At 43.6% G+C, this 26,645-nt stretch overlaps 1 long non-coding RNA gene across 2 annotated transcripts in view; it reads left to right on the forward strand.

Annotated features, from left to right (window-relative positions):
• Window positions 1–23,982: 23,982 nt before the first annotated feature.
• Window positions 23,983–26,645, forward strand: part of LOC122539679 — a 35,543-nt gene continuing 32,880 nt past the window's right edge. For both annotated transcript variants that reach the window (XR_006309148.1, XR_006309149.1), the window contains exon 1: window positions 23,983–24,106. This is a non-coding gene — a long non-coding RNA (uncharacterized LOC122539679). The remainder of the gene's footprint in view (window positions 24,107–26,645) is intronic.

The following is a 26,645-nucleotide window of genomic DNA, read 5'->3' on the forward strand; positions in this document are numbered from 1 at the left end:
TGTCATGTCAGCCCAGATAATGCATTGAAGAAGTGAGCTGCCCTGTGTGAGGCTGTCTGTGCCACAATGGGCAGATTGATTCTAATCTAAAAGATGGATTTACAGAATCTTACATGGATTCATGCAGTTTTTGAGCACAATAAAATGGAATTCTGCAAGCACAAATTCACCCCACAAACTTATATGTGTATGTGTGCATGTAGGTGTATGTGTGTGCGTGGGGGGGGGAGGGGGAGTAGGATTATGAACTGTCTGTGTCTGTGTCTGTGTGTGTGTGCATCTGTCTATGTGTGTGTGTAGTGCAATGGGGTCACCTGTAGTGTGACATGAACCCAAGGTCCTAGTTGAGGCCATCCCCATGGATACCAAACTTGGCTATCAGCCTCTGCTTGGACATTTTGCGCTAGTGCCTGTCCTGATGTCTGCCTTGGAGGATGGTCACCCGAAGGTTTGAGGTTGAATGTCCCAGACCGCTGAGGTGTTCTCTGACTGGGAGGGAATACTCCTGTTTGTGGATTGTTGTGCAGTGCCCATTCATCTGTTGCCGTAGCCTCTGATCAGTCTCACAAATGTACCATGCCTCAGGGCATCCTTGCCTGCAGTGTATGAGATAGACAACGTTGGCTGAGTCACATGAGTACCTGCCACATACATGGTGGGAGGTGTCCCCATGTGTAATGGTGGTATCTGTGTTGACACTATGACACATCTTGCAGCGTCTACCATGACAAGGCTGTACAGCAATGAGAATGAGCACCTCGCCAAGACCTTCCCCACACCTCCACTTCTCACCTTTAAACAACCACCAAACCTCACCCCAGATCATTGTTTGTAGCAAATTGCCCGGCTTTCAGGACAACACCATACAACCCTGTCACAGTAGATGTTGCAAGACGTGTCAGAGTGTGGACATGGATACCACCACTACATGTGGGGACACCTCCCACCATGTACGTGGCAGGTACTCATGTGACTCAGCCAGCGTTGTCTATCTCATGTGCTATAGGATGCCCTGAGACATGGTATATTGGTGAGACTGATTAGAGATTACAGCAACGGATGAAAGGGCACTGCACAACAATCAACAAACAGGAGTGTTCCCTCCCAGTCGGAGAACACTTCAGCACTCTGGGACATTCCACCTCAGACCTTTGGGTGACCGTCCCCCAAGGCAGATATCAGGACAGGCAACAACGCAAAATGGCCGAGCAGAGGCTGATATCCAAGTTCGGTACCCATGTGGATGGCCTCAACCAGGACCTTGTCACACTACAGGTGACCCCATTGTACTATACACACACATAGACAGGCACACACACACAGACACTCCTACACACAGACGCACAAAGTCCTACAGATCCATACACTCACACAGACCCTCTCTCATACACTCCCACACTCCCACATGCACCCTCTCACAGACTTATACCCTTTTACACTCACACTCACACATATACACACACTCTCTCACAGACACTCATAAACTGCACAACTCCCCCACCTCGCCCACACACATTACACCTACATGCACACATACACATATAAGTTTGTGGGGTGAATTTGTACTTGCAGAATTACATTTTAATTTGCTCAAAAACTGCATGAATCCATGTAAGATTCTGTAAATCCATTTTTTAGATTAGAATTAGTCTGAACATTGTGGCACAGACAGCCTCACACAGGGCAGCTCACTCCTTCAATACATTATCTGGGCCGACAAGACACCAATTGCTACAGTTCACTTGAAAATGTAACTTTTAAATGTTCTGTGATTTACACATGAAAGAACTGAAACCAACATGTTCATTCTAATAGATGAGAGACTTAACAAATAATCCAGGTCTTTTTCAATATATAATTTCAGTTACATCACACTGTAAACTTTTGCTATAAATTCTGTGTCTTATACTTCACAACCACCTGATGAAGGAGCAGCGCTCCGAAAGCTAGTGCTTCCAAATAAAGCTGTTGGGCTATGACCTGGTGTTGTGTGATTTTTAATTTAATATCATAGCTCGCTCTCTCTCCCAGCCAGGCCCACAGGATGATGTTTAAGAACAGGAACTCTGATTCGTGATTCCATTTTTGGCCCAGGGATCAGATAATGGACACAAAAGCGATAAATGCAACCAGTACAGTTCCTTAACCAACCCACTGGGGTGTGCAGTTGAGCTGTGAAGACAGACACCCGAAGCCAGGCGTTCTGCTAATGAGAATTTAAAAGCAACTTCTGAATCTGTGCCCGTGCCCTGGTGTTCAGGCCATGAATCTATTCTTGATTCAGTTGATGAGATAGCAGAAGATTTGCCAACGCATGGTGAAAATATACAAAGGTTAAGTGCAGACTAACTGCTCCAATGCCAGTGAGGAGAAGCTGGGAGTGGAATTAATTCAGGCATCGCGTGGGTGGTGGGAGGGTGGAGGTTGTGAGGTGGTTTGGCCAGTCAGATACCCACATTTCCCCCTGTGCGGGGGGAGGTCTGTCCATTAATATCATTTCAGAGCTTCACTGGGAAGGGGGAGGGACTTTCTTTTGTATCAAGGAGGTTGGGATTGGGAATCCCACTATCCCAACAGTTGAGGGCCAATCAGACACAGGCAGCAATGCGTTGCTGTTGGCATCACTGGGGGATCAGTGGGAGCTGTTGGCAATGCCCAGCAGATGCCCAGGATAGTGTATGAGCAAGGCCATGGGAATGGCCCACCAGATACCCACGGAGGAGGGAAGTAGTGGTATGTGTTCTGCTGTGAGGGGCAGGGGATGGATCCTTGTGAATTCCTCCCTCTCCAACATCAGGTCCCTGGATGGTGGAGAGGGTAAGTGCCAGTAAAGAAGGTCCTTCACCCCCAGGAGCCCACTCAGTGGGACATCAGCTCAGCGCTGGAACAGGCTAGCAGGGGGCGATGCAGGGGGATGAATGCCTTTTAGTTGGATACAAACCATCCACAGAAAGACTTCAACAGGTTGTCAGGCAGGAAGGTATTCTAATGTTTTGTTGCCTCAAGGCTTGTTCGAGGTAGAGACGAGATCCCCAGTGATCACCCTATTGTCCAGTCCCATTCCACCTGGCCATGGGGATTTAAATATAGGTTCGCATTCATTCGAATTGCATTCTAGCGTTGAATGAAGGTTAAAAAAAAGGGAGCTTTACTGTAATCATTCGAGCAGCAAGGGGCTGCAGCTGATGGCACTATGTTGACATGTTTCTATATTGACATGTTTTTGGGACTCTTTGACCCTACAGCAGTGATGAGCTCCATGCTTTAATATGCAAGCAAAACCCAGTTAGCGTGGAGAACACAGTGGCTCAATGGTTAGCACTGCTACCTCACAGCACCAGGGTCCCAGGTTCAATCCCAATCTCGGGGGCAGACTCTCCATGTGGAGTTTACTTGTTCTCCCTGTGTCTGTGCGGATGTGCTCTGGCTTCCTCCCATGGTCCAAAGATGTGCAGATCAGGTGAATGGGCCATGCTAAATTGCCATAGTGCTAGGTGTGTTAGTCAGAGGGAAATGGATCTGGGTGGTTATTCTTTGGAGGGTCAATGTGGACTGGTTGGGCCGAAGGGCCTGTTTCTGCATTATAGGGAATCTAATCAATTAAAGATTCTCTGATACAGTGCAGACTTTGACAGCGTGAATCTGCCCTGTATCCAGGCCCATGGAGTGTGTTTAAAGTCACTCTGTCAGATTATGTAAAGCACAATGAATATACTGCTTGCTCTAGATGGTATTTACATTCAATAAAAGGGGCTATGTCTTTAAGCTTCTAAGACCTCTTCAGTTATAGTAAATATATCCTGCTCCTATTGAGGTTATTCTTGTTCCTTCAGTAGCTCTCCCATTTTCCCTCTCCTCTGAAAGCGGTCTCTCAGCTGTTGGCAACTAATCTTTGGTACCTCCAGCCGGTCATTCTTCATGTGTTGGCAATCTCATCTGGCCAGCCAGCTGTGAAATACAGAAGTGGCTAGAGGCCATTCTGCCCCTCAATTCAGCCATGGCTGACCTGTTCTTCTCATCTGTTGATCTGCCTTTCCTCCACACCCCTCTCTCTGGTTTGACACAAAGACTTCCAAGTGAGAGATGCTGAATGATCATTAAAAGTAATAACCATGGGTCATTTTCGACACACGTCTCCTCTCCCCGGCCCACCCAAAGGTCCTGAGGCCAATTGTGGTTTCTATCAAAAACTGAGGAAGGTGAAAGGCAACTTGCCATCGCAATCTATATAGATGAGGTTAATCCCATGATGAAAATCATCTGATCATGTCCCTGATATCTTATCCACCTCAATCAGACCACATCCCCACTTCATCCTTCTGTGTTCGAAAGAACGAAGGTAAGGGGAAGCTAAAGTCATCGTAGTCTCTAGAGGTCATAGGCTTGGTCTCTCATTAGACGGAGGCAACTGATGGCAACCTGAGGGTTACCTCACCTCATCCAGGGACAAGAGGTTGTGAAGGAGGGTCCTTCATGATTATCTCAGCTTTGAGAAAACCAACTGAGTGATGGGGCGCACACTTGATGGTGAAATACTATCACGTCACTCGAAGACTGTGTTGCTACCCAACACCCCAGGGACAAGGAGGGGAAAATCAGACAGTTATCCCCAGTGTCAGGGCTATCACTGACCCTGAAGTACATTCGAGACAAGGATCAAGTTTGGTTGAAGCATACTATGGTCCAATACCCCGGTCACAATTCCTGTCATGGTTGACACAGGGCAAGTAGCTTCCAGAAAGTTCTGATGTAGTCATCATCTGACAGAGTCTGAAAGGGAGTACATGGTTTCAGGAACCTTGATGTTATGAGCTAGTTGGGAGGGGTGGATGAATTCCTATCTCTACTGAGAACAACAATGTTTAAGCGTAAACAGGAGATAATGGCATCAATTTTATGTTATATTGTAAATAGATAAGCATCAGAAACAAATCAGCCAAGTTCCTTAAATTGACCAAAGCAGGACTAATTTACTGCAGAAAGATCTCACTCAAAGATGCAGAAATTATCGATAAAATGCTTGAAATGTGCAACAATATCCAATCATCTTTCCTGAAAAAGAACACAGACACAAAACCTCTTCCATGCCTGAGAAATATATAAAACACTGCAGAATGTTATTGCAAAAGTACTTTGGCCAATTCACAATCAAATGCAGAAACAAAGACATATTTGCAGATTGCCCAAATGCTGTTATAAAGGTAACGTCACTTTTCTTCATGAGATATTGGCACCGTGGTTTCCCAGGGAGGGATGCTGGATGGGCAGTAGAAGCAATAACCAGGGGTCATTTTCTACACATGGCTCCTCTCCCCTGCCCCACCCAACGGTACTGAGGCCAATTGTGGCTTCTTCCAAAGAGAAAGACCTGTCATTGCTACTTGAGTTCTCTTTCTGGAGACGGTGGGGGAGATTCAGGTTTCAGCTCAAAAGCTTTGATCAGAGGGATTTCAGAGAAAGAGAAAGAAAGAATGCAAAGTCTGCCTCATCTGTAGTAAGGCCATTCAAAACTGATATATTTTATACACCAACTGAATTATGTGATCTTTCTCTGAAAATGCGGTACACTCAGTGAATCCAGTCAAGAAGTTTGTGTTCTCTGAAAATGCAACATTTTTTTGCTGCTGTTGCAATGTTTAATTTCAAGTGCGTTCTTTTCAAAAAGTTCAAGATATATATTATAAGTTAATATTCCAGATAACACAGAAAAGGGAAGAAAGGGAGGATATTAGCCAACTTAAATGACTGATGATGGATGAAACAAATTCACCCAGTTCTGCTAGGTATTTATGAATTGAATAATACAAGCAGTAGGTAATTGCAATAACAATGGTGCTGACATTGCATAGCAGCACTTCAGGCCTTGTGTAAAAGGCTAATCATTACTGGAACATATTGACTAAAATGGAGCTGTGCAGTTTTGCAACCAGACCTGCTCCTGATCCCCTCAGGGAACATTATGATGAGCTAAACTACAACTGATCACGTGGAACTTGCACTGTTTTCTAATGTTCACCTCATTCCGATTGTTTAAAAAGGGGCAATGGTCTTTAAGAGAAGAACACAGATGCACATGTGCACAACACACACACGTGCACAAAATACACACATTCACAACACACACACATGTACACAACACACACAACACACACACACAACACAGACACAACACGCACGTACACAACACACACACATACACAACACAGACACAAAACGCACGTACACAACACAACACATGCACGTACACAATACATGCATGTACACAGTACACAACACACACGTACAACACACATACATGCACAACACACATGTGCACAACACACACATACATGCACAACACACACGCACACAACACAAACCTACACAACACACATATGCATGTACTCAACACATGCACACAACACACACACGCATACAACACACACGTACACAACATACACACGTGCACATCACATGTACACAACACGCGCACACACAACGTACACACACATACATGCACACACGTGCACAACACACACATACATGCACAATACACACACGCACACAACACACATATGCATGTACACAACACATGCACACAACACACGCGCACACACACAACACACTCGTGCATGTATGTGTGCATATGTTGTACAAGTGTGTTGTATGTGTGCGCGTGTTGTGTGTGTTGTGTACATGTGTGTTGTGCACGTGTGTATGTTGTGTACGTGTGTGTTGTATGCGTGTGTGTGTTGTGTGCATGTGTTGTGTACATGCATATGTGTGTTGAGTAGGTTTGTGTTGTGTGCATATGTGTTGTGAATGTATGTGTGTGTATGTTGTACACACACACACATGTACACAACGCACACATACACACAACACACAAACACAAAACACACACGTGCACAACACAATATCAACAATCTTAATGGAAGATGGCCCATCTATGGAGGATAAACTGAGTGAGAATAACCCTACACACTCAGATCCCAGTTCCACATCACATAATGATTGAGAAATATTTTGAATGATCTGCCAAAAAGAATAGCAGAATCCCAAAAATATGCTGCTTTGGTCCCTTCAGTGGCTTCTGAAAGACTTCTTTCTTGACAGCTTGATCTATACATGCATTATCTTCACACAAGGTTCAAACTTCTCCGTGTTTCCAGCTCTCACTACTTAACCATACAACTCTGGCAGCATTATTTTAGCGCCATAGTGGATGTGTTACTGTTACTACCATTACTGTACACCCTGTGGTTGGTGACAGACAAAGGCAGGGACCTGGGGCCTTCTTGGACAGGGCTGTTCTGTTCATTTGTTCAATGGGGTGGGCCACAGTTAATCCCTCAAGGAGCAGAGAGTGTATGACCATGCCCACCAGCTGGGTAGCGGCCAGCTCATGAAGGAGGGTAGGCTGGGGACATGGCAAGGTGAGGAGGCTATGAGGTTCACGCTAAGGGCTATCAAGAAGGGGATCTGAATGTTTGGGCCCTCGCCAACACCTGGAGGTAGAGGCAGGAAGCCACTGGCCCAGCAGCACTCACTATCAACTTCCCATCATGCTGGTGTTTCCAAGCACAGAATGGGGAAGTAAATGGCTGTGACCAGAGTGGGTGGGATGTTCATCCCGACCTGTGAGGGAGGGTGCCACAAGATGCATCAGAGGTAAACAACATGATTTACATTGAGACATAGAGGTCATGGAGGCTTACAGCATGGAAACAGGCCATTCGGCCCAACCTTTCTATGCCTCCAGTTTTCACAATTAATTGAGTCCCATTTGCCTGCATTTGGTCCATATCCCTACGTACCGATCCCATCCCTGTACCCATCCAAATGCCTCTTAAATGACGAAATGCAGATGCTGGAATCCAAAGTAGACAAGCAGAAGACTGGAAGAACAGAGCAAGCCAGGCAGCATCAGGAGGTGGAGAAGTTAATGTTTCAGGTGTAACCCTTCTTCAGGTTTCTACCCTGGGGAAAAGCTGTTGGCTATCTACCTTACCTACACCTCTCGTGATTTTATAGACCTCTATCAGGTCACACCTCAGTGTCTCCCCCTCCAAGGGAAAACATTCCAGCCTATCCAACCTTTCCTTAGAGTTCAAACAAACAGGATGGAGAGCTGAGGGTCTCCTAACCACTGGCTGTTGTAAATCATTGGCTCCCTGTGTGCTGTCCATCTCCCAGCCCCACACACCTTGCTGACCACCAACACTTTTGCACAGTGAGGCTGAGGAAAGAATGGGGATATTTGACCGTGAGGGGCAACGATGCCATCAGTTCATGCCCCTGTCGTTCCTCTTGTTTCCACACGCGCCAGCAGATTCTCACCACAGACACTTCCATCCTGGCCTCCTCCACCCTACTTCCTTCTTTCCCTTTCCTTTTTCTTTTTCTTCATCCTCTTCTTGTCGGTGGCTGGGGAGGTGTCACCGTGGAGGAGGCAGGAGTGGGGCTCATGGTGATGTTGGTGAGGTGGTGGCTCTAGGTTTGGCTGCATGGTGGGCCCCAGATCAGGGGGACTCCTAGGAGATTGGCTGGACCCGTAACAGAGACACATTGAGACTCGGAGAATGGAACACCTTACAGAAATCCCGGAGACCTTAAGGAAACCTGGAGCCATGATTGACAAGAAGCACCATAACGTTGAACATTATTTCTTATTTTTCTGCCTTTATGTTCTTCTGTCAATTGAACAGAAGATGAAGCTCGATGTAAATAATTTCTATTTATTCATTTTGTATTCCAAAATGGCGCCAGACTGTGACAATAAAACACTTTTCAATGTAATTTCCCAAATATATGTGACAATAAAATCATTCATTCATACAACTTGTGGGGACATGACATTAGGCATCATGGTGTCGTGGCAACACAGAGACTCAAATAAACAAACACTGTCCAATTAAATGTGTGTGAACGTTATATAAATTGCCCAAGGACAGTAAAATCCACTCTTGGTTTACAGGGTTCAGCAATGATGGGCTCAACTCTGAGTTTCAAGTGAAATCCAAACCTGTGCCTCTCCCACTTTGCTGTTCCTTCTGAAGTCTGCAATGCTGATGCTCTGCCCATAACATTAACCAAATAAAAGGCGCTGCTCATTTATCCCATTACCATACAATCTCAACAGTGTGGAAACAGGCCATTTGGCCCAACACCGACCCTTTGAAGAACGACCCACCCAGACCCATTCCCCTATCCTATCACCCAGCATTTTCCAAGGCTAATCCATCTAACCGACACAGCCCTGATCACTGTGGACAATATCATGGCCAATCCACCATAACCTAGACATCTTTGGACTGTGGGAGGAAACCGGAGCACCTGGAGGAAATCCACTCAGACACAAGGAGAATAATGCAAACTCCACACAGCCTCCACTCCAGCCAATCATTGTTCATGGGAACAAAAACTCCACTTTTCTCCACTGTATGGTAAGTACAGTGAAAAATTTTGTTTCACAAGCTGTACAGGCAGATCATAACAAACAAGGACACACAGATTATAGGGTGTTTCGGCAGAACGAGGCATAGCAAGTTACAGTGGCACAGAAGGTGCACAAAAGCAGCATCAACATTAGATTTGAAATTGGAGAAGTCCATTCAGCAATCTGATAACAGTGGAGAAGAAGCTGTTCTTGAACCTGTTGGTATTTGTGTTTAAGCTTCTGTAACTTCTGCTTACCGTCTGGCAGTAACTTAAAATGCAGCAGATCATTCGAAGTGCTTTAACCTGTCTCACAGGAGCCTTTCGTAACAGGCAAATCTGTGGAAAGTGGAAGCAAACCTTTGCTGCTATGACACCGAGACGTTTCGGTATTTTTACAAAGACAAAATGTTGAATGAACATACCGTCTAAATTCTTGAAGTGACAGTGAGTGACAACTCAAAGGAGAGCTGCAAAAATACTCAAAATTGACCATAAATTGCTCAAAAGCAGACTTAGAAAATTGGAGGCTATCTGGATGAACATGAACAAAACTTCGTAAACTTTCAAATTAAAGCAAAGTACAGCAGATGCTGGAAATCTGAAACAAACACCGAGAACTCTGGAGAAACTCAGAAATGAGATAATGAGAGTGCAGAGATAGCATATTCCTGTTCAGGTAAAAGGAAAGGCTGGTAGGTATAGGGAATGCTAGATGACTAAAGAAATTGAGGGTTTGGTTAAGAAAAAGAAGGAAACATATGTCAGGTATAGACAGGATAGATGGAGTGATTGACAAGAAGCACCATAACGTTGAACATTATTTCTTATTTTTCTGCCTTTAATTTTTCTGTCAATTGAACAGAAGATGAAGCTCATTGTAAATAATTTCTTTTTATTCATTTTGTATTCCAAAATGGCGCCAGGCTGTGGTAATAAAACACTTTTCACTTAGAAGAGTACAAAGGCAGTAGGAGTACACTTAAGAGGGAAATCAGGAGGGCAAAAATGGGACATGAGATAGCTTTGGCAAATAGAGTTAAGGAGAATGCAAAGGGATTTTACAAATACATTAAGGATAAAAGAGTAACGAGGGAGAGAGTAAGGTCCCTCAAAGATCTTTCTGTGGAACTGCAGAAAAAGGGGAGATTCTAAATTTTGCCTCAATGTTTACTGTGGAAAAGGATATGGAAGATATAGAATGTGGGGAAATAGATGGTGTCATCTTGAAAAATGTCCATATTACAGAGGAGAAGTGCTGGATGCCTTGAAATGCATAAAGGTGGATAAATCCCCAGGAACTGATAAGGTGTACCCGAGAACTCTGTGGGATGCTAGGGAAGTGATTGCTGGGCCTCTTGTTGAGATATTTGTATCATCGATAGCCACAGGTAAGGTGCCAGAAGACTGGAGGTTGGCTAACATGATGCCACTGTTTAAGAAAGGTGGTAAGGACTATAGATCGGTGAACCTGGCATTGGTGATGGGCAAGTTGTTGGAGGGAATCCTGAGGGACAGGGTGCACATGTATTTGGAAAGGCAAGGACTGATTAGGGATAGTCAACATGGCTTTGTGGGTGGGAAATCATGTCTCCCAAACTTGATTGAGTTTTTTGAAGAAGTAACAAAGAGGATTGATGAGGACAGAGTGGTAGATGTAATCTATTTGGACTTCAGTAAGGCAGTCAACTAGGTTCCCCATGGGAGACTGATTAGCAAGGTTAAATGTCATGGAATACAGGGAGAACTAGCCATTTGGATACAGAACTGGCTCAAAGGTAGAAAACAGAGGGCGTTGGTGGAGGGTTGTTTTTCAGACTGGAGACCTGTGACAAGTGGTATGTCACAAGAATCGGTGCTGTGTTCATTGCCTTTTGTCATTTATATAAATGATTTGAATGTGAGTTTAAGAGGTATAGTTAGCAAGTTTGCAGGTGACACCAAAATTGGAGGTGTAGTGGACAGTGAAGAAGGTTACCTCAGATTACAACGGGATCTTAATCAGATGAGCCAATGAGCCGAGAAGTGGCAGATGGAGTTTAATTTAGATAAATGCAAGGTGCTGCATTTTGGGAAAGCAAATCTTAGCAGGACTTATACACTTCATGGTAAGGTCCTAGGGAGTGTTGCTGAACAAAGAGACCTTGGAGTGCAGGTTCATAGCTCCTTGAAAGTGGAGTCGCAGGTAGATAGGATAGTGAAGAAGGCGTTTGTTATGCTTTCCTTCATTGGTCAGAGCATTGAGTACAGGAGTTGGGAGGTCATGTTGCAGCTGTACAGGACATTGGTTAGGCCATTGTTGGAATATTGCATGCAATTTTGGACTCCTTGCTATTGAAAAGATGTTGTGAAACTTGAAAGGGTTCAGAAAATATTTACAAGGATGTTGCCAGGATTGGAGAATTTGAGCTATTGGGAGAGGTTGAGTAGGCTAGGGCTGTTTTCCCTGGAGCGTTGGAGGCTGAGAGGTGACCTTATAGAGATTTATAAAACTATGAGGGGCATGGACAGGGTAAATAGACAAAGTCCCTGGGATGAGGGAGTCCAGAACTAGAGGGCATAGATTTAGGGTGAGAGGGGAAAGATATAAAAGAGACCTAAGGGGCAACTTTTTCACACAGAGAGTGGTACGTGTATGGAAAGATCTGTCAGAGGATGTGGTGGAGGCTGGTACAATTGCAACATTTAAGAGGCATTTGGATGGATATATGAATAGGAAGGGTTTGTAGGGATGTGGGCTGGGTGCTGGCAGGTGGGACTAGATTGGTTTGGGATATCTGGTCGGCATGGACGGGTGGACTGAAGGGTCTGTTTCCATGCTGTACATCTTTAGATTAGATTAGATTACTTTACAGTGTGAAAACAGGCCCTTCGGCCCAACAAGTCACACCGACCCGCCGAAGCGCAACCCACCCATACCCCTATATTTACCCCTTACCTAACACTACGGGCAATTTAACATGGCCAATTCACCTGACCTGCACATCTTTGGACTGTGGGAGGAAACCGGAGCACCCGGAGGAAACCCACGCAGACACGGGGAGAATGTGCAAACTCCACACAGTCAGTCGCCTGAGGCGGGAATTGAACCCGGGTCTCTGGCGCTGCGAGGCAGCAGTGCTAACCACTGTGCCACCGTGCCGCCCAGTCTCTATGACTCTATGAGGTCTGGCAGCATCTCTGGAGAGAGAAACAGAGTTAATCTTACCCGTCCAGTATGACTGTTCTTCAGAACTGAAAATGTCAAATCTGATGTTTTGATGAAGAATCATTTGAACTTAACTTTGCTTCTCTTTCTACCGATGATGTTGCCAGACATGCAGAGGTATTGCATCATTTACTGTGTTTATTAGTGCTCAATCATAAAATCCCTACAGTGTGGAAGCAAGCCATTCAGACCACACTGGGCCTCCAAAGAGCATCCAGCTCAGACCTACCTGATCACTGTAACCCTGCATTTCCCATGGCCAATCCACCGAACCTGCACATCCCTGGACACCTTGGGGTAATTTAACATGTCCAATCCACCTAACCTGCACATCCCTGGTCTGTGTGAGGAAAGCAGAGCACCCAGACGAAACCCATGCAGACACAGGAAGAATGTGCCAACTCCACACGGTCAGCTGAGGGTGAAATTGAACTCAGGTTCCTGGCACTGTGAGGCAGTGGTGTTATTACATGCCCTGAAAGGAAAAAGGCCAGTCTAGTATTTACAGGCTGTATTTCTCAGTGTCAGGAATTTCCAAAGTATTTCACAGTCAATGAAGCACGGTCACAGTTGTAGGAAATGCAGCAGCAACTTTCCCACAACCAGCCTGAAATACCCAGCCAGATAGTGGACATTGGTGAGGATGAGGCAGAAAGGGGTCATGTGGTAGGTTAGGTGTCAGATTTAAAGGACTAGCTAATAGATTATGCTTTAAGCACTAATTGTGTGCTCAATATTGGGCTGAACATCAGGAGAGTGAACTTCAAGTAGTGTCACAGCAACTTATTTATCTACCTGGGAGGTTTAAAGGATAGGTACATGAATATGAAAGGGTTTAGAGGCCAAACACAGGAAAATGGGACTGGTTTGGAAAACTTGATCAGCACTGATGAGTTGGACTGAAGGCTCTGTTTCTGTGCTGCATGACTCTGTGACAGACAAGAGGTGGAATTCTCTGTCCTTCCCCAATCAAGGGCACCTCCTTCCTCTTCCCACCCTGACTCCGTTGATAGCAGTGAATGATCCTCCTGTCCAACTGTAAATTGAGGGCCTTAAGTGCCATTTAAAGTCTCCATCTCAGCCCTTGCAACAAGTAGTTGGCTAGCTGGCCATCCAGAAAGCACAAGAAACAAATCCTAAAGTTCTTGCTTGCAGTTGTCCAGGGATCTTCCATTGTAGGTGGAGCTGTCTTTCACTCAATGTCATTTCATATCTGATTGGGAGAACCAGCATCAGTGCAGAGGGAGGGGGACACTGACCTCAGCCTCTGTCACAGCCCCACTCCGGTCATCAGCCATCTATGCCTGGCTCCCTCCATGATTCCTGGACTCGGTGTGGTATAGTACCAGCAGCAGCCATCACTTCCCTAGTGACAGACCTCCAATTGGCCTGCAACTCTTCGGAGGCTGGACGTCAGCCCTTGGGGAGGCCCAGCCTGGACCTGTCAAGGGCCTGAGCTCAGCAAGGCACAGCACAGGGTTCTCAGCAGGGTGTAACGGCCAAGACACCTTGATCGAGTCCCACTTTCAGCAATATAGCACTCTGTCAGGCGTGTGTACTGAAGTGCCAACTTAGATAATATGCTCAAAACCAGCTCTGAATGATGGGAGAAGGAGGACACAAGTGCAGAATTCGAGAAGATAGACTGTGAAGTTCTTGAGCAGATTAACATAAGACGTGAGGAGGTATTGGAGGTTTTTGACAGATTTAAAAGTGAACAAGTCCCCAGGTCCAGATGTGTTGTATCCCAGGCTGCTGTGGGAGATAAAGGAAGAAATTACAGGAGCCCTGACCCAATGTTTAAAGCATCCCTGGATAATGAGGAGGTGCCAGAGAAATGGAGGATAGCTGACCTGGTTTCACTTTGCAACAAGGTAGAGGTAGTTCTAACGTCAGTGGGAAGGGAAAATATTGGAGAAAGTAGTGAAGGAGAAAATGAATATTCAGTTAAAGAGGCAAAGTTTAATCAGGGATACTCAGCATGGCTTTGTCAGAGGGAGGCCATGTCTAACAAATCTGGTGGAGTTTTTCAAGGAGGTGTCCATGTTTTTGGATGAGAATAACACAGTTGATGTACAACAAAATGTTTATTAACCTGCACTTTTGGGACCAGGAGTTTGCCAGTTGATCAAATATTCTAAATGATCAAGCGGTCCACATAATCAATGTAAAAATACCCATGAAGTCGTAGAAATGTAATGCAGGGATATACACATCACTGTTACACTTTATTTACAGCACAAATTACTTAAATCATAATGCAACTTTGCCTTAAATAAAACGTACTCACAGACAGCCTTCTCTCTTGCACCCACAACTGACTACTCAGACATTACGTTAGATCGCGATTACATTGCATTAAATATCCGATATTTCCGGGATTATTTTGCCGATTTTATTGAGATTGCCAGTTAGAACAAATTTTGCTGTACTTTATATGGATGTTACCAAGACATATGGCAAGGTCCCACATGGGAGACTGATGAAGAAGGTGAAGACTCATGGGATCCAGAGTAACCTGGCAAGATGAATCCAAAATTGGCTCAGTGCTAGGAGATAGACGGTGGTGATAGAAGGCAGTTTGTGTGACTGGGTCCCTTTTTGTTTGTGATATTCATAAATGACACAGATGAGAATGTGGGAGGGATAATAAGTCAGTTTGCAGATGACACAAAGATTTTCCAGGTGGTTTACAGTGAGGAGTAGAGTGTTAGGTCACAGGAAGATACAAACAGATTGGTCAGATAAACAGATCAGTGACAGATGCACTTTAGCCCTGATAAATGTGAAGAAGGAGCAAGCCAAGAGAGTACTCAATCCATGGCAAGACACAAGGAAGCTCAGAGGAACAGAGAAATTAGCGGGATGTTAATCCACAAATCCCTGCAGGTGACAGGACAGGTTAATAGGATTAATAAGATACACGGGACACGCCGTTATCAGTTGTGGTATAGATTATACGGGGGAGGAGGTTATGTTGGAGCTGTACAGAATTTTGGTTCAGTCCCAGCTGGAGAACTGTGTGTATTTCTGATCACTATATGAAGGATATGATTGCACTGGAGGGGGTGTAGGGGAGATTCATCAGGATGTGGCCTGGGATGGAGCATTTCAGTGGTGGAGGGAGACTGGATTAGCTCAGGTTGTTTTCCTTGGAGCAGAGAAGTTTGAGGGGGATCTTGATTGAATTGAATCTGCCAAAAATCTCCAATACCTCCTCACGTCTTATGTCATGTGTATTGAGGCACAGTGAAAAACTTTGTCTTGTGAGAAATACAGGCAGATCACAGAGTTAAGTAGCATCAATAAGTAAATAATAGGTAAACAGCGGCAAAACAAAAACACAGGTACAGGTGAAGATTAGATTAGATTCCCTACAGCGTGGAAACAGGCCCTTCGGCCCAACAAGTCCACATCGACCCTCTGAAGAGTAACCCACTCAGACCCCGTGCTAAATTGCCCATAGAAGAAAATGGGTCTGGGTATGTTACTCTTTGGAGGGTTGGTGTGGACTTGTTGAGCCAAGTGGCCTGTTTCCACACTGTCGGAAATCTAATTTTTGCTGGTACAGACTTAATGGTCCGAAAGGTCTCCTCAGGACTGTATAACTCTATGAAATGAAGTGCTGAAATGTTACCGCTGACCAGAGGATAGCATTCCAAGGGGAAAATAACAGTTCAGCCAGCAATCAGTCAGGCCCCATGACAATAATGCCACTGCTCAATATCGAGAGATTTCATTGGACAATATTCAGGTATACAATAGCAACCAATGGCAACTAAGTTGAACTCATGTTGTTAATCACCCAGTAAGTCAACTTTTCCTCCAGAGTTTTAGTTCGCTGGCTTTTTTACAAAATCTACTACCTGTCATGTTCAGAACGTTTTCCAGATAAAAACTTCAGCAACTTTGAGAGGATTTGAAGACTGTAGGCTAATATTTTGGTTTTGTTATTAGGCTTTGATTTAGTTTATTTTTTACAGGCAGTTCAACATTGCCAAGAATGAACTCTGACTTTTGTTACAATGAGATAATATTCTGGAATATTCTACTGAAAATAAAATGTCCCGTCTTAAATTTTTTTTAATCATCACAAGTTTTGAAATGTATCCAATACAAGTATCATTACAGCAGTGACCACATTTCTAAAGTACTGCAGGCTGTCATCGCATTGTGACACCCTGAGATCACAGAAAGCTCATACAAGCAGGCAAAGAGAGTAGGATTCTCCAAGCATGGAATTGAACAGATATGTGTTTGTTGTTTAGCACACAGATCACCACATTTGAGTCATTGTCTGTTTTAGTCATCACAACAGCTTATTCAGTTGGTCGACCATCAAGGAGGGGCCAAAGTGAAGGATATTGTCTCTGTCTGATTACTGTCTGAAACACAGGCACTTATAATGCTAAACTGAGGAGTATTTCCAGGATCACAATACTTCTGAGCTGTGAAAATAATTAATAGGCAGTCAGTCAGGATCACATAGCGATGCAAGCTTGCCTGGCTGTAAATCAACACTTTCCCTCATCCGTTTCTTTCCGAGGAATTTAATTTTAATGGTTACAATCGAGAGAATATGGAAAGATTATAGAGAGGATAGTCATTTATTGTCATTTGTATTTTTTACAACAAAAGTAGTGAAAAGGGTTTAAGTCACCATGCTTCAGTATCTATACCATTAACAGAAGGCATGGAAATGAAAAACAATTTAATAAAATTAAGACGAAGTCCACCTTATTTCATTTCATGGCTCCTGGTTTCAGGAAAAGACAGTATGGCTGCAGAAAACCAAGCAAGCCACCACCAAAGAAGCAGCGCACCATGCCGGGAGGCTGGAACACTGAGTCAGAAGTCTCCGCAGAATCCTGAAGCTGCTCCGGAATAGACGCAGACTCATTTCCCTGGAGCGTCATAGACTGAGGGGTGACCTTATAGAGGGTTATAAAATCAAGAGGGGCATTGATAAGGTGAATAGCCAAAAGTCTCTTCCCCGGGGTAGGGGAGTCCAAACCTCGAGAGAATAGGTTTAAGGCGAGAGGGGAAAGATTTAAAAAGGACCTAAGAGGTAACATTTTCACACTGAAGGTGGTGTGTATATAGATCAAACTGCCAGAGAAAGTAATAGAGGCGAGTACAATTACAACATTTAAAAGTCATTTGGACAGGTACTTGGATAGAAACAGTTTAGCAGGATCTGAGAGAAAAAATGCCTTTAACTCCCAGTTTTAAGTGAATGTCCCCTTATTCTGTAACTATATCCTCTAGTTCAAGACTCCCCCACTAGTGGAAACATCTTTTCTACATCTGCAATGTGAAGCAACCTCAGAATCTTGTATGTATCAATTTGACCATCTCTCATTCTTTGAAACTCTCATGAAGAAAGACCTAACCTGTTCAGCTGTTCTTCATAAGTCAACCTCTTCATCCCAGAATTTCAGCCTAGTGATTCTCTATCTAACAGCCTCCAGGGTCAGTACATCCTTTTCTAGACAGAGGGATCAAAATTGTACAGAATACTCCAAGTACTCCTTCGTCTCCGCCGCATCTGCTCCCAGGAGGACCAGTTCAAAATACGCACAACACAGATGGCCTCCTTCTTCAAGGACCGCAATTTCCCCCCCGACGTGGTCGACGGTGCCCCCCCCCGCATCTCCTCCACTTCCCGCCCCTCCGCCCTTGAGCCCCGCCCCTCCAACCGCCACCAGGACAGAACCCCACTGGCCCCCACCTACCACCCCACCAATCTCCATGTACAGCCCATCATCCGCCGTCACTTCCGCCACCTCCAAACAGACCCAGCACCAAGGATATATTTCCCTCCCCTCCCCTATCAGCTTTCCGTAGAGACCACTCCCTCCGCGACTCCCTTGTCAGATCCACACCCCCCACCGACCCAACCACCACTCCCGGCACCTTCCCTTGCAACCGCAGGAGGTCCAACACTTGCGCCCACACCTCCCCCCTCACTTCTCTCCAAGGCCCCAAAGGAAAATTCCATATCCGCCACAGATTCACCTGCACCTCCACCCACATCATCTACTGCATCCGCTGCAGCCGGTGTGGCCTCCTCTATATTGGGGAGACAGGCCGCCTACTTGCAGAGCGATTCAGAAAACATCTCTGGGATACGCACCAAGCAACCCCACCACCCTGTGGTCAACCACTTCAACATCCTCTCCCACTCTGCTAAGGACATGCAAGTCGTGGGCCGCTTCCACTGCCATATCCTAGCCACCCAACGCCTGGAGAAAGAACACCTCATCTTCCACCTTGGGACCGAACAGCACAGCAGGTCAGGCAGCATCTAGGGAACAGAAGATTCGACGTTTCGGGCACATGCTCATTCCTGAGGAAGGGCATGTGCCCGAAACGTCGAATCTCCTTTTCCCTGGATGCTGCCTGACCTGCTGTGCTGTTCCAGCAATAAAGTTTCAGCTTTGATCTCCAGCGTCTGCAGACCTCACTTTCTCCTCCAAGTACAGCCTCACCAACTCCCTGGACAGTAGTCATAAAACTTTGTTGAAGCATTTTAAAGTGTTTTCAAAAGAGCTAAACTCTTTTAAAAGATTCTGTTATATGCATTTTAAACTCCAACTCCCTAGCAATGAAAATTCAATTTGGATTCTTAATTACTTGTTACATCTGTAGGTTAGCATTTCATGTTTCATACATTAGAACAACCAAACTGCTGAGCTGCATTCTTTTGAGTCTCTCTCCATTTAAATAATAGTCAGATTTTGATTCTTCCTGTCTAATTGTACAACTGAGCTACGTTAAACTACACTTGCCAAGTTTTTGCACACTCACTCAACCTATCTACATGCCCTTGCAGATTACTATCTCCTCATCACAATATGCCTATATGTATTAACCAACCCTCAATCCATGGTATTACATTAGCCCCAATGGCATAAGCTCCTATTTTGCACAATAATATTTAATGCGGCACCTTAATGAATGCTTTGGGAATTCTAAATGCATTACATCTATCATTCCCCTTTCTTCAATCTTCAAGGAACTCTAGTGAATTTGTCCAACAATGATTTCCCCATCACAAAACCATGTTGATTCTGTTTGTATGTGCTACCCTTTCTAAATGTCCTGGTCTTTCTTTCTTAATAACAGACTCAAGCAGCTTTCCAACAACAGATGTTATAATAACTAGTTTGTAACTTACTGCTTTCTGTCTTCCCTCCAAGCTTGAACAGAGGTATCACATTTGCTGTTTTCCAATCTGCTGAAACCCTCTCAAGTTCTGAAATATTTCAATCAATGCCTCTACTCTCTCTATAGACACTTCCTTTAATAATACTATCAATCTCATTGTAAAAACCCTTGAAAAATTGCAACTTGTGGATTGTGACAAAACCGAGTTTTTACTGGCATTCCGACTTCACAAATCCTGCATTGTTACAGAAGGCTATTTCATATTGTGAAATGTTTAATTTCTCTATGGCATGCATTTCACATTTTATGGTTTTAATCTTTAATCTTTAATTTAATGTCCATTTCAATTCAATTCTAACCATTTATTGTACTGTCTGTGGATTTAAATTCAAAACAAAGAGTATGGAATTCTTTAACTTCCTGATTTTCAATGTGGGAATATTTCAATGTGATTGGCTGCTACTTGTTTGCTGACATCATTATTTTTGCATGTTAAGCGATTTCCTTGCCTTGTTACCAGATTTAAAAAGGCATTGGGAAAGGGTGAATATTCATTATATTGGTTCATCATTCTGCATAGATCTATGCTAAAGGCAATTTTCTTTTTCTCACTTTTTAAAATTTGATTTGATTTATTATTGTCACATGTACCTCAGTACAGTGAAAGGTTCTGTTCTGCATGCAGTACAGGCAGATCATATCATAGAAAGTGCATAAAGGTATAGAACAGAGCATGAAATACAATGTTACAGCTGCATAGAAGATTCACAAAGAGTGAGATCAACGTTATATTTGAAGTTTGAGAGGTTGATTCCGAAGTCTAATAACAGCTGGATGACACGGTGGCTCAGTGGTTAGCGCTGCTGCCTCACAGCACCAGGGACCCAGGTTTGATTCCAGCCTTGGGCAACTGTCTGTGTGGAGTTTGCAGATTCTCCCCATGTCTGCATGGGTTTCCTCCTGGTGCTCTGGTTACCTCCCAAGATGTGCAGGTTAGGTGAATTGGCCATGCTAAATTGCCCATAGTGTTAGATGCATTAGTCAGGGGGGAATGTATGAGAATGGGACTGGGTGGGTTGCTCTTCGGAGGTTCGATGTGGACTTGTTGGGCCGAAGAGCCTGTTTCCACACCGTAGGGAATCTAATCTAATCTAATCTAAGTTATGATTTGGAGATGCCGGTGTTGGACTGGGGTGTACAAAGTTAAAAATCACACAACACCAGGTTATAGTCCAACAGGTTTAATTGGAAGCACACTAGCTTTCGGAGTGACGTTCCTTCATCAGGTGGTAGTGGAGGGCTCAATCCTAAACACAGAATTTATAGCAAAAATTTACAGTGTGATGTAACTGAAATTATACATTGAAAAATTGATTGTCTGTTAAGCCTTTCATCTGTTAGAACACCATGACAGATTCACTTCTTTCATGTGTAAATCACAAAACCTTTTTTTAAAAAAGTAGCATTCTCAAGTTAGCTGTTAACAATGGTGATAGCTAGACAATATGTTGAAGGTGTTGGCCCCTTGTGTTCTCTGTCTATGCCAAAATGTTTAGATTGAGTCTAATCTAAAAAGTGAGATAACGGAGTTTTACATGAATTCATGCAGTTTTTAAGGAAAGTATAATGTAACCCTGCAAGTACAAATTCACCCCACAAAATATATGTGTGCATGTGAGTCTTTGTCTGTCTGTGTGTGTGTGTCTGCCTGGGTTACAGGTTGTGAGTGTGAGAAAGTGGATGTGTATATGTGTATATGTGTGTCCGTATGTGTGTGTGTATAGGAGTACCTGTGTGTGTGTGAGTGTGTGTGAGTGGAGTATCTGTGCGTGTGTATAGTGCAATGGTGGTCACCTGTAATGTGACACCTTGTACATGGCAGGTACTCATGTGACTCAGCCAACATTGTCTATCCTATACGTTGCAGGCAAGGATGCCCTGAGGCATGGTACATTGGGGAAACCGAGCAAAGGCTACGACAACGGATGAATAGGCACTGCACAACAATCAACAGACAGGAGGGTTCCCTCCCAGTTGGGGAACACTTCAGTGGTCCAGTACATTCGACCTCGGACCTTTGGGTGACCATCCTCCAAGGCGGATTTCGGGACAGGCAGCAGCGAAAAGTGGTCGAGCAGAGGTTGATAGCTAGGTTCAGTACCCATAAGGAGGGCCTCAACCGGGACCTTGGGTTCATGTCACATTACAGGTTACCACCATTGCACTATACACACACACAGATACTCCACACACACACATGCACTCCTATACACACATACACATGGACACACATATACACAGATGCGCACACAGACACCCACACATACCCTTACAGACACACACACTCCCACACTCACCCATGCACCCCCTCACAGATTTAAGACACTCTGCACTCACTACACACACACACACACATATACACTTTCTCACACTCACAACCCCCAACCCAGACAGACAGACACACACACACACACACACAGACAAAGACCCACATGCACACATATATTTTGTGGGGTGAATTTGTACTTGCAGGGTTACATTATACTTTGCTCAAAAACTGCATGAATTCATGTAAAACTCCGTTATCTCACTTTTTAGATTAGAACCAATCTAAACATCATGGCATAGACAGAGAACACAGGGGGCTTACACCTTCAACATATTGTCTAACTATCACCATTGTTAACAGCTAACCTGAGAATGCTACTTTTTTAAAAAAGGTTTTGTGATTTACACATGAAAGAAGTGAAATTATCATGGTATTCAAACAGATGAAAGGCTTAACAGACAATCAATTTTTCAATGTATAATTTCAGTTACATCACACTGTAAATTTTTGCTATAAATTCTGTGTGTTAGGATTGAGCCCTCCACTACCACCTGATGAAGGAGCGTCGCTCCGAACGCTAGTGTGCTTCCAATTAAACCTGTTGGACTATAACCTGGTGTTGTGTGAGTTTTAACTAGTCTAAGTTGTTCTTGAATCTGTTGGTGCGTGTGCTTAAGCTTTTGTATATTAGGTTGAGAATATAATTTTGTGATGTTTGGTTTCCAATTTATTTGATTTTATGCAATGTGTGTGTTGCTGGCTACGCCTGTATTTATAGCCCATCCCTAATTGTCGTTGAACTGAATGGCTTACTCAGGCCAATTCTGAGGGCAGAAAGCGAGGACTGCAGATGCTGGAGATCAGAGTCGGATAGTGTGGTGCTGGAAAAGCACAGCAGACCAGGCAGCACCCGAGGAGCAGGACAGTCATCGTTTTGGGCATAAGCCCTTTGGCGGAAACCACATTCCTGATGAAAAGCTTATGCCTGAAACACTGATTCCCCTGCTCCTCAGATGCTGCCTGAGCTGCTTTGCTTTTCCAGCGCCACCCTTTTCGACGTTAATCTCCCGCTTCAGAGAGCAGTCAAAAGTAAACCAAATTGCTGTGTGCCCAGACCAGACCAGGTAAGGACAATAGATTTCCTTCCCTAAAGGACACTAGTGAACTAAACAGATTTTCTTTTTCACATGATCACCATCACTAAGATTAGTTTTATATTCCCGAACTATGAAAGTATCCCCAGTCCAACATCAATGCCATTCACTCGTAACTGCTCTCTGAGTGATTGAGCAAGCCGTTCAGTTCCAGGGCAAGTAAGAATGGGTCACAAACTTTGGCCTTTGCCAGCAATGCCCACATGCCATGAAAGAATGTTTGAAGAAGTTCATTCAACCAAGCAATAGAATGGCAACCTGCTTTGAAAAAGCAAATCATTGCTGAGTTCATGATGAGTTGATCTTGCTTTAGGGGTTATTGCCATTCAAAAAATCACAAAGTAAGAAACTTTATTAACATTTTCAACGACTTTATATTTAGAGTTCCAACCTCTGGTCACTTCTATCTCGCAGCCACATTGTCTTGTTTTGATTTTGAACAAAACATCTCAAAATTATATCCTCTGATTAATGAAACAAGTGGGTCTTAGCCTGAATGAATGCAGTATGATGCATGTTGGTAGTACCACCAGAGAATATACTTATCATTTACATAGTTATTGCATAAAGGATCTGTGTGTCATTATGAAGAGGTCAATTAAGGTTCAAAAAACAACACAGAGAAACTGTAGTCAAAACAAACAGAGGTTCATTTCACACTAACAGAACCATATATTTCATTTCAACATCCGCCCTTTGTGAGATCATTTCATAGTACTTCACTCAATTTCAATCCCTTCAAACAATGTGCGATGTAATCATCTTTGACTAAGAATCGAAAGCTGAAGTATAAGGACTACTCCCAGTTCAAAGAGTCTGAATTGTCAGGTAAGCTGTAAGCGTAAGATTGATTTACCTTAAAAAGGCACAACCTTTGAAACAAACTGATGGCAATCTATAAAATAATAACTGATAGATTAATGCAGTTTGACAGTTGGTCACAAACCAGAATCAATCAATTTAAAACAATCAAGAGAAGAACTAAGTTAGAATATAGCATTTTGTTTTACCAGAGAAAGATGAATCTCTGAAATAGGAGGGAAGTAATTGCACTGGAGAGGGTGCAGAGGAGATTTCTCAGGACGTTGCCTGATCTGGAGAGTTTTATTTATGAGGAGAGATTGACTGGAGTTGTTTTCCTTGGAGCAGAAGAAACTCAGGGGAGACATAACTGAAACATATAAAATTATGAGCGGCATAGACAGGGTAGATAGGTGTGAAGATATGATGCCTTTAAGAAGTATATTTGTCCTGGATTGTTTTTTGTGAAACAAGTTTGAGACAGAGGTGCCAAGCAATCTACTCAGAGCCAATAAAGTAAACAATTTATGAGGCCATGTTCTTTTTAAAAGTTGGAACAATAGAAGCAGCCTGAATGGGTGGGGTCAACTCCCACAGAACCAGGATTCTTAGTTTTAGTTTCACAGTAGCAGTTGCTGGGGTCTTGAAGCTGGGTTTGGAAGTGGCAGTACATCTCTCCCTGATACTCTCTCTCTCTCAGAGCTTTCTCTTGGTGTTTTTCCTCCTGGACTAGAGAACTACCTCTGAGATAATCAATTTTACTGACTTTGTCTTTGCCAGGGATGTAGTTGTGAGATGCTACAGCCTTGGAACAGTTACTGTTTAGTGGTTAAATAATCTATTATTCTGTTAAATTTTCCAATAGAGCTAACTTATTCCAATTTCTTCTTTCTTTTGTTGTGCATTAATTATAGTGTATGAATAAAGTGTGCTTTGCTTCAAAACTGGTAGTTTGACCAATCAAACTGCATCTGGAATGCAATGGCTGGCACTTGCCATTAAAATAAGAAAAAGCTAAGGTCCAGGTTATTCTCATAATGTATTTTGAGGGGATTTGGTCAGGTCCATAACACAGGAGCAGACTTTTCCCTTTGGTGGAGGGTTCAGCAACCAGATGACATGAATTTAAAATAAGAACGGGAGGTTTAGAGAGGATATTTGGAAAAAAAATTCACCCAGAAGGTGGTGGGTATCTGGAACTCATCACCTGTAAGGCTGCGGAGTGTGGTGCTGGAAATTCACAGTAGGTCAGGCAGCATCCGGAGAGTAGGAGAATCGACATTTCGGGAATGGCAGGTAGAGACAGAAACCCTCATAACATTGAATGTCTCTAGATGTACAATTCTAATGCCAAGGCTTTCAAGGCCATAGGCCAGATTCTGTAAAATGGGGTTAGAAGAGTTAGGTGGTTATTTTTAGTCAAATTAATTTTGATGGGCTGAAGGGTCTTTTACTGTGCTGGAGCCCTCTATGACTCTTTAGCTATGACTCAAATAAAATGCTTCACAGCTCACAAGACTAGAACTGGACAAAAAACAGTTATGTTAAACTGACAGATTTGATAGGGAAGGAACATTTGTGCAGTTTTTCAGTAGCTGTAAATTGATGGCATCACTAGGATTTGGTTTTGCCCTGTGTTTTCAAACTGTGTTATATTTGGAAAGCTTATTGGCTTTATATATATCTGGTTTATTGTTAAAACCAAATCTGTAGACATGTGTGTTTACATTTCAGTGAAAAATCACCAAGTTAAAATAAATAGAAGGATCAAAATATGGTTAATAAACCCAAATTTCATTCTCAGATCTGATTTGACCAGTAGCCACTTCAGCTGGCATCATTACAGAAAAAATGGTCATATGCTAACCAGCATAAATAAATAATATTTATAATAACTTCCACAAGTGCATAAAAAGGAGGCAAGTAGCTAAAGTAAATATTGTTCCCTTAGAGACTCAAATATAAGAAATTATCAATGGCAGAGACATTGAGCAAACATTTTGCATCCGCCTTCATAAATTGGAATCCAGAGATAGAGGGCATACCAAAGGCTAATGGACTGAGAAAATTGTTGTAATTAATATCAGTGGACAAAAATTATTGGAGAAACATAAGTGATTAAAATATGCCAACCCCCCCGGGAATTATTGGCCTACATCTTTGTGGGCGGCACGGTGGCACAGTGGTTAGCACTGCTGCCTCACAGCGCCAGAGACCCGGGTTCAATTCCCGACTCAGGCGACTGACTGTGTGGAGTTTGCACATTCTCCCCGTGTCTGCGTGGGTTTCCTCCCACAGTCACAAAGATGTGCGGGTCAGGTGAATTGGCCATGCTAAATTGCCCGTAGTGTTAGGTTAAAGGGGCAAATGTAGGGGTATGGGTGGGTTGCGCTTCGGCGGGTCGGTGTGGACTTGTTGGGCCGAAGGGCCTGTAAGTAATCTAATCTAATCTTGGAGTTTTAAAAACAGCAACTGCAAAAATAGTTCATGTCCTAGTGATACTTTTTCAAAATTCCCAACATTCTCAAAAGGTCTTAGTGGTTTGGAAGTAAATAAAAGTAACTCC

Source organism: Chiloscyllium plagiosum, chromosome 33 (assembly GCF_004010195.1).
Source record: "Chiloscyllium plagiosum isolate BGI_BamShark_2017 chromosome 33, ASM401019v2, whole genome shotgun sequence".
Lineage (NCBI taxonomy): Eukaryota > Metazoa > Chordata > Chondrichthyes > Orectolobiformes > Hemiscylliidae > Chiloscyllium > Chiloscyllium plagiosum.